Source organism: Leptonychotes weddellii, chromosome X, assembly GCF_054177405.1.
Source record: "Leptonychotes weddellii isolate Sample4059 chromosome X, ASM5417740v2, whole genome shotgun sequence".
Classification (NCBI taxonomy): Eukaryota; Metazoa; Chordata; class Mammalia; order Carnivora; family Phocidae; genus Leptonychotes; species Leptonychotes weddellii.
In genome coordinates this window covers 29,330,694-29,336,926 of record NC_138385.1, presented here as the reverse complement: position 1 = coordinate 29,336,926, position 6,233 = coordinate 29,330,694, and the positions used below count along the sequence as shown (strand labels likewise).

The 6,233-nt window shown below is 37.4% G+C and overlaps 1 non-coding gene across 1 annotated transcript; it reads left to right on the top strand.

Annotated features, from left to right (window-relative positions):
- Nucleotides 1-1,232: 1,232 nt before the first annotated feature.
- On the top strand, nt 1,233-1,361 carry LOC115944407 (small nucleolar RNA SNORA35). The gene has a single exon (XR_004078962.2). It is a non-coding gene; the product is annotated as a small nucleolar RNA SNORA35 (small nucleolar RNA).
- The last annotated feature ends 4,872 nt before the right edge of the window (nt 1,362-6,233 follow it).

Sequence of the window (6,233 nt, the reverse complement as noted above, 5' to 3'; positions counted from 1 at the left end):
GTGGTGAATCACATACCAAGGGTTATAATTCATTCCATTCTATGCACTTGAAACCAGACTATTCTTAGAATTCCAGGGTGGCTGAGCACCCAAGTGGGCATCCTTTGGTAAGGCAGCATATACCAGGCTAGGGCAAAACTAGAAGAGCTACAGAGAAAGACTTGTTTTGATAGGAATGCTATACATTTAAAAAAGTGCATGGGGCGCCTGGGTGGCTCAGTTGGTTAAGCGACTGCCTTCGGCTCAGGTCATGATCCCAGGGTCCCAGAATCGAGTCCCACATCGGGCTTCCGGCTCAGCGGGGAGCCTGCTTCTCCCTCTGACCCTCTCCCCTCATGCTGTTTCTCTCTCGCTCGCTCTCTGATAAATAAATAAATAAATAAAATCTTTAAAAAAAAAAGTGCATGGTTCATAGCCTTTTATCAATGACTTTATGAAGCAAAACAAAAAGAAAGAAGTAATGATTATTTGACAGCGGCTGCTCAATGTGCAGACTCTTAGTCATAACCAAGAAAAAAATGGGAGACACATCAAATGGATAGTTTTCTGTTTTGTACATTTGGGAAAATGTGAGTTTCTTCTAGACACACAGGAAAGATGTGTCTTCATCACATAATTCAGGGATAATGATCTACAAATTCTTGTCAGGAAAGTTTAAGCAATTTTAAATAGTCATAGTCAACATGTAAGCCAAGTTGGCTTTTGTAAGGGGAAATTATAAGACAAGTAGAAAAAATGTAAAATTATTAACTTAAAAAATTCCACAAATTTGTAACCAAGTTCCTCGCAAATAATAATTTGAAAGAGAAAGAGAATTGTCCCTGGCGAAGTGGGAGATGTTTGTTTTTAACCATAGCTGTTACTTATTGAACATCGACTAATGTCAGGGACTAGACTGGACTAGTTATTTCTTCTAATTCTCACAACAGTCAGCTGTCAATAAACAAGTTATTACTGATCCCATTTAACATAGAGAGAAACACAGGCCAAGAGGGCTTAAGTGAGTTTCTAAGGTTCCACAGCTCGTGAGTGACAGAGTTGGGATTCTGAGTCCAGATCTGCCTGATTCTAAACTCACGTTTCCTTCCCCTAAAGCTAACCCGTGTATGTAGTGACCATACTGAGTGAATGAAGAATGGATCCCGAGACGTTTTAGGTCTCATATCCACCCCCTCTTCCAAGCTGGTTCTTCTGAACAGAGCATGGGCTCCCAGCCCTAGCTCTACTGTCTACAGCACTGGCAAGTGACCCATTGGGCTTCTCCTTGACCAAATGGGCATCGAGCAGTGCAAAAGCAAATCCCTCCACAAAGCTGGGAGAGTCTTGCTGTGGGCTACTCCTGCATGCTGGGGGGTACATATTTACTGGGTCCTGTGGCCCTGCCTAAGAAAAGTGGGGGGGTGGAGAGACAAAACAAGCAGCTCAGTACCTGCTACTACTAAATAAAGTTGACTACGTTCATATTAAGTTAATAGTAGGAACTAAAAAATGTTATTGTTATTACATTATCATCACCATTATTATTAGCTGGGCAACTCTTAGCAATTTACATTAACCCCTCTTGGACTCAGTTTCCTAGTCCATAAAATAAGGTTGACACTACTGGTCCTTTCTTTCCTTCATAATACCTTTGAATACTCAAATCCTCACAAATCTCTCCCTCTACCACAGTTTGGTAATGACCAGTTTCCCATTTTTTGTATTCATTAATGTTATCTTATTAACTAAGTTGTAAATTCTTTGAAAGCAAAGACTCTCTCTTCTCATACATCTTAGTACTTACAGAAGCACCTAGCCCAGTGCCTTACAAAAAGTAGAAGTTCAATAAATAATTACTGATGGATAAACTCATGTAAGTTATCTGTGAAATCAGTCATTAATTCTTGTAACCAGAACTCCAAGAAAGCTCTAGAATTGAATGCCATAGTTTTAGAACCATATAAAATGTGGCACTGTTTTATGCGGTAAAAAATATATATATATATATATATATATATATAGAGAGAGAGAGAGAGAGAGAGAGAGAGAGAGAGAGACTGAAAACTCATTTAAAATCCAGAAAAGAAGGGCTTCTTGGCTGGCTTAGTCAATAGAACATGTGACTCTTGATCTCGGAGTTGTAGGTTCAAGCCCCACATTGGACATGGAGCCTACTTTAAAAAAATAATACATAAATAAAATCCAGAAAAGATTAGTTTGTGAGAGATAAATTCATGATAAGTTATTTAACTGAAAATAATTATTTTGGAAGACAACCTCACATTTTTTGTGTTGACATTATAGGTGGTAAACTTGCCTTCCTAGGAAATGTCTTTAGGGCCCTCTGCCAGAAAGGACACTGGGCTCATAGGTCATAGCTGTGTTCTGATAATTAGGCCAACACTGTAAAAGAATGTACACAACTTGCAGCTCATTATATTACTATTTTCAGACAATTGGGATGAAATATATCAGTGAAAAATACACATTACACTAAATAAATCCTTGTTCACTGGAATACAAAACCCAGTTTAAAAAAAATGACACATTTTTCCTGATGATTGGCAAGGATACATTAGAAAGACTTTTTTATACAGTATATATTTTTTAATTATTGTTGTTCCAACTGTCCTCTTTATTGACACTATTGAACCAAGGATAAAAGAAAAGTGAACATCGAGTATGTGGGTGATATGAAATGGAAGTAGAAGATGGACCGTGTCGTGTGCCTTAGGTAAACTTCCTTGTCCTGAGGTTCCAGACATTGGTCTCTTTTTGAAATGAAAATAAATACCTCCTTCCTTTTAGAATGAAAATAAATACCTTACCTTCCTTAGAAATATGGCAAGAGAGTGTTCAGATGACTTACTACCCTTGTGAACAAATGCGTTATAATAATACAGGGTTTTACTATTCTCCCCTTACTATTCTAATGCAGAATAAACGCCAGTTGAACATTCCCCCATCCCTCTCCAGCCATAGACACATATATTACACTGATAACAAGATGTGGGAAGACAGCCTTTTAAATAGATTTTTAAAGCTTAATTTCTTAAAATAATATAATCTAGGGGGCTTGTCTTAGAGCTCCATGTGGGTAGGTGAGAACCTGTCAACACAATGTCTGTTCCCAGCGTTTTTCCTAAAGGCAACATGCTATTTTGTTTTCCCGTGTAATTATTTTTGCTTGTCTTTTTCTGCTTATGTACTTTAATTTCATTTAGAACTTTGAAGATGGAAAAGTATAACTGTTTAGACTCTTTCATAATATAAAACAGACTTAGTAATAAAGACGATAAATTCTCTTTGATAAACATCTGCTTATAGCTGAATGAAGGGTTGTTTAGCACAGAATGTGGTATTCAGCGAAAAAAGCAATTCATCTAAGAAATACTTCTTCCCTTGTTGCATTTACCCTCTTGCTAGCTTGGTGTATCTCTATTGCCTATTTGTCCTTTGTTAACTGTCAAGACAGCAAATTTCTATTTGGAGCAGATGTTGTAACTGCCATTGTTCTAGTGCTTAAAATTCATTCTGCTGCAGGAAATTCTTATCATGAAACCTCTAATTTAGCAGTATTAACAAACCGCAACTATGGACTGTTTTGTCCAGGATGTCTGGCCTTTGTTAGACATCTGAGCAAAAAACATATATATATATTTATATCGTGAAAATTGTATCAAAAAACTTATTTGATTACTTCTTGACAAATCAATGCGAAGCTTTCTTTCATTAAGTTAATATATAATATGATGCTGGGTAAATGCTCTAAGATGTTAGGCAGTCATTAGTTGTATAGGAGTTTATCATGGATTTTCCTTGTTTCCTTTACTAATATCTCCATAACTTATGCCAAAAAATTAAAAATCATAATATGTGTCTTGCTACTTTTTGAATAGAGTAGTTAAATTTAAACCTATTTTTAAACTTCCAATTTGGGCCTTTTTGTCCATAGCTCCTAATAGCACCCCACCTATCTTACCCCACCTAAAAAGCCATCAATGTCATATTTTTCCGTCAGGAAAGAATAGAGAGAATGCCATTTTATTCTCACTCTCAGTCACATTTTCAACATTGGAATGATTAAAACGAGACCAAAAAAAAAGTTTTGCATTCCACTTTAGACTTACAGTTTAAAAACGAAGGCAACAAATATTTTGTGGAAATATGAGCAATAACTTCGAAACAAATAACACATACATACAAGTATTCAGTAAATAGAATTCTACAACATGTCCTAAGTTTTCCATGATTACTACTTTAGGAGTAATTCCAGTCCATGTTATTGGGTAAATTGTAAGTAGTATCCCATGGTTGGACATCCGTGCGATCACCAATGCAATGACTCTAATTAATTGGACACATGTTGATCCAACTATTGTTAGGGTGACTATACATTCCAGTCTGCTCAAGAGAGTCACAGTTTACACTTACTGAATAAATGTCAATAATACTTTCTTTGAGTCTCGAAAGTGTCCCAGTTGGGATATGAAGTTAGATGCTTATTGTTACCCTCATGCACCCATATAAACCTAAGGAGTTACATGCTGACACATATAAAAGAACTATAAGCAAACGTCCCTTACCCAGAGGAGCATGCAAACTTATTAATGACACAAGAGATACATATGAAACCATTGCAAAATAACCCATACATCGTTGAATTTAAATTCCAAATTTACTGGAAGAGATACATGGATATGGACTAGAGTAGTTAAGTCTGATTTAAGGAATTGTTCTCTTCTAGGGCCTTGCAGGCATGAGGTCACGTGGACAACATTCTAGGCATGGTGATAATTAAAGTTCACGGTTGATCAGTCAACAGAGGAAATGACTGAATGAATACAAAGAAGGGTATGGTAGAAAAAATAATCCGTAAAGACTTAGAAATTCTGGTCTCTCGCCCTGGCTCTGCCACTGGCCAACTTTATGTCGTTAAGGAAATTACTTCCTCCCTTTGGCTTTAGTTCCTTCATCCGTAAAAAGAGGGAGTAAACTGGATTCATTCAGCAGTTTTATTTATTGTGAGACTACTCTGGGCAAGGAACTCCACTAAGGACTATGCAAATGATCTCTAAAGTTCCTTTCCTGCTCTAACTTCTGTGGCATTCACTTCGATCACCAGTGTTTCCTGCGACATAGTTCTAGTCAGTTCGGGATCATTCACTTTTTGTCAAAAAAGAACATTGCCTGCAGGTAAGTCAACCCCACCCAGCAAATATTTGTTAGGTTAAATTGCCTGGAAACTTTTCCTAGCAGTGTCCTTTATTTCTTCACTGGCTTAGAACCATGTTTTCATTCTCTGTGATAATGATGCAACCCCAGAATGTAGGAGGCCCTTCGGGGAGAAGCTGCTAGGGCATATTTTCTGAGCATGAAAACCACCATTTGTGCTTCAGGTAACCGAGGTTACAACCCATTCAGCTGGGAAGCAGGGCTACCAAGCCCTGGTGTCCTTCATCACTTTTCACAACTGAGGTCTGTTCTCCTATCTATCATCCTGATCTCAGGAAGCTTGCTCTTGTTCCCCCATGTGAATCACCTAACAGGAGAGATCATGCTTTCTGGAGTGAAGTTGTAGCAACTGAACAAGGAACTCTACCAACTCAAAGAAGCTGAGATATCTTCTGTGAATCCAGCTGGTTCAAGGCTGCAGGCCCACTTCCCTTGGCAGGTTTTCCTATTGCAGGGAGTGGGGAAAGTAGCCCTAAACCATCAGAATGGATTATACATCACATTTGATAATGCATATGGACACTCCACTCCATTAACTGGAGAAGTTGGAGATAGATCTAATCTGAAGGGAATCTGAGGAGCAACAGAAAATTGATTTTGCTGGTCTAATATTTATTCTGTACTTTAGAATTGTGGTAGGCTTAAGAGTAGTTATGTTTATTAATAAAGAAGTTTGGACCTTGTTAATATAATGGATACAAAATACAAGATCAAATATAAGTCATGTTTAAACTCATACTTAGTTCATTTACCTTTGTCACATCATAAAACAGAGAAAGTTTTGTTTTTTGGTTTTTTTTTTTTTGGTAGAAGTGCCAAGATAAATTTAAATCCAGCTGCAAGTCCACCTGACTAATGTTTGCTTTCAGTATTGATAGTGGTGATCATGATCACAGTGGTAGGGGATAAGAGGGAGAAAAGTCAAGATTTTGTAAAGAAGTGTTGAATGAAAAGTAGGAGTAACGGAAAAAATCAGAGCTACAGTAGATTTTCACTTGCAAGTGAGCGATGCAAGGAAA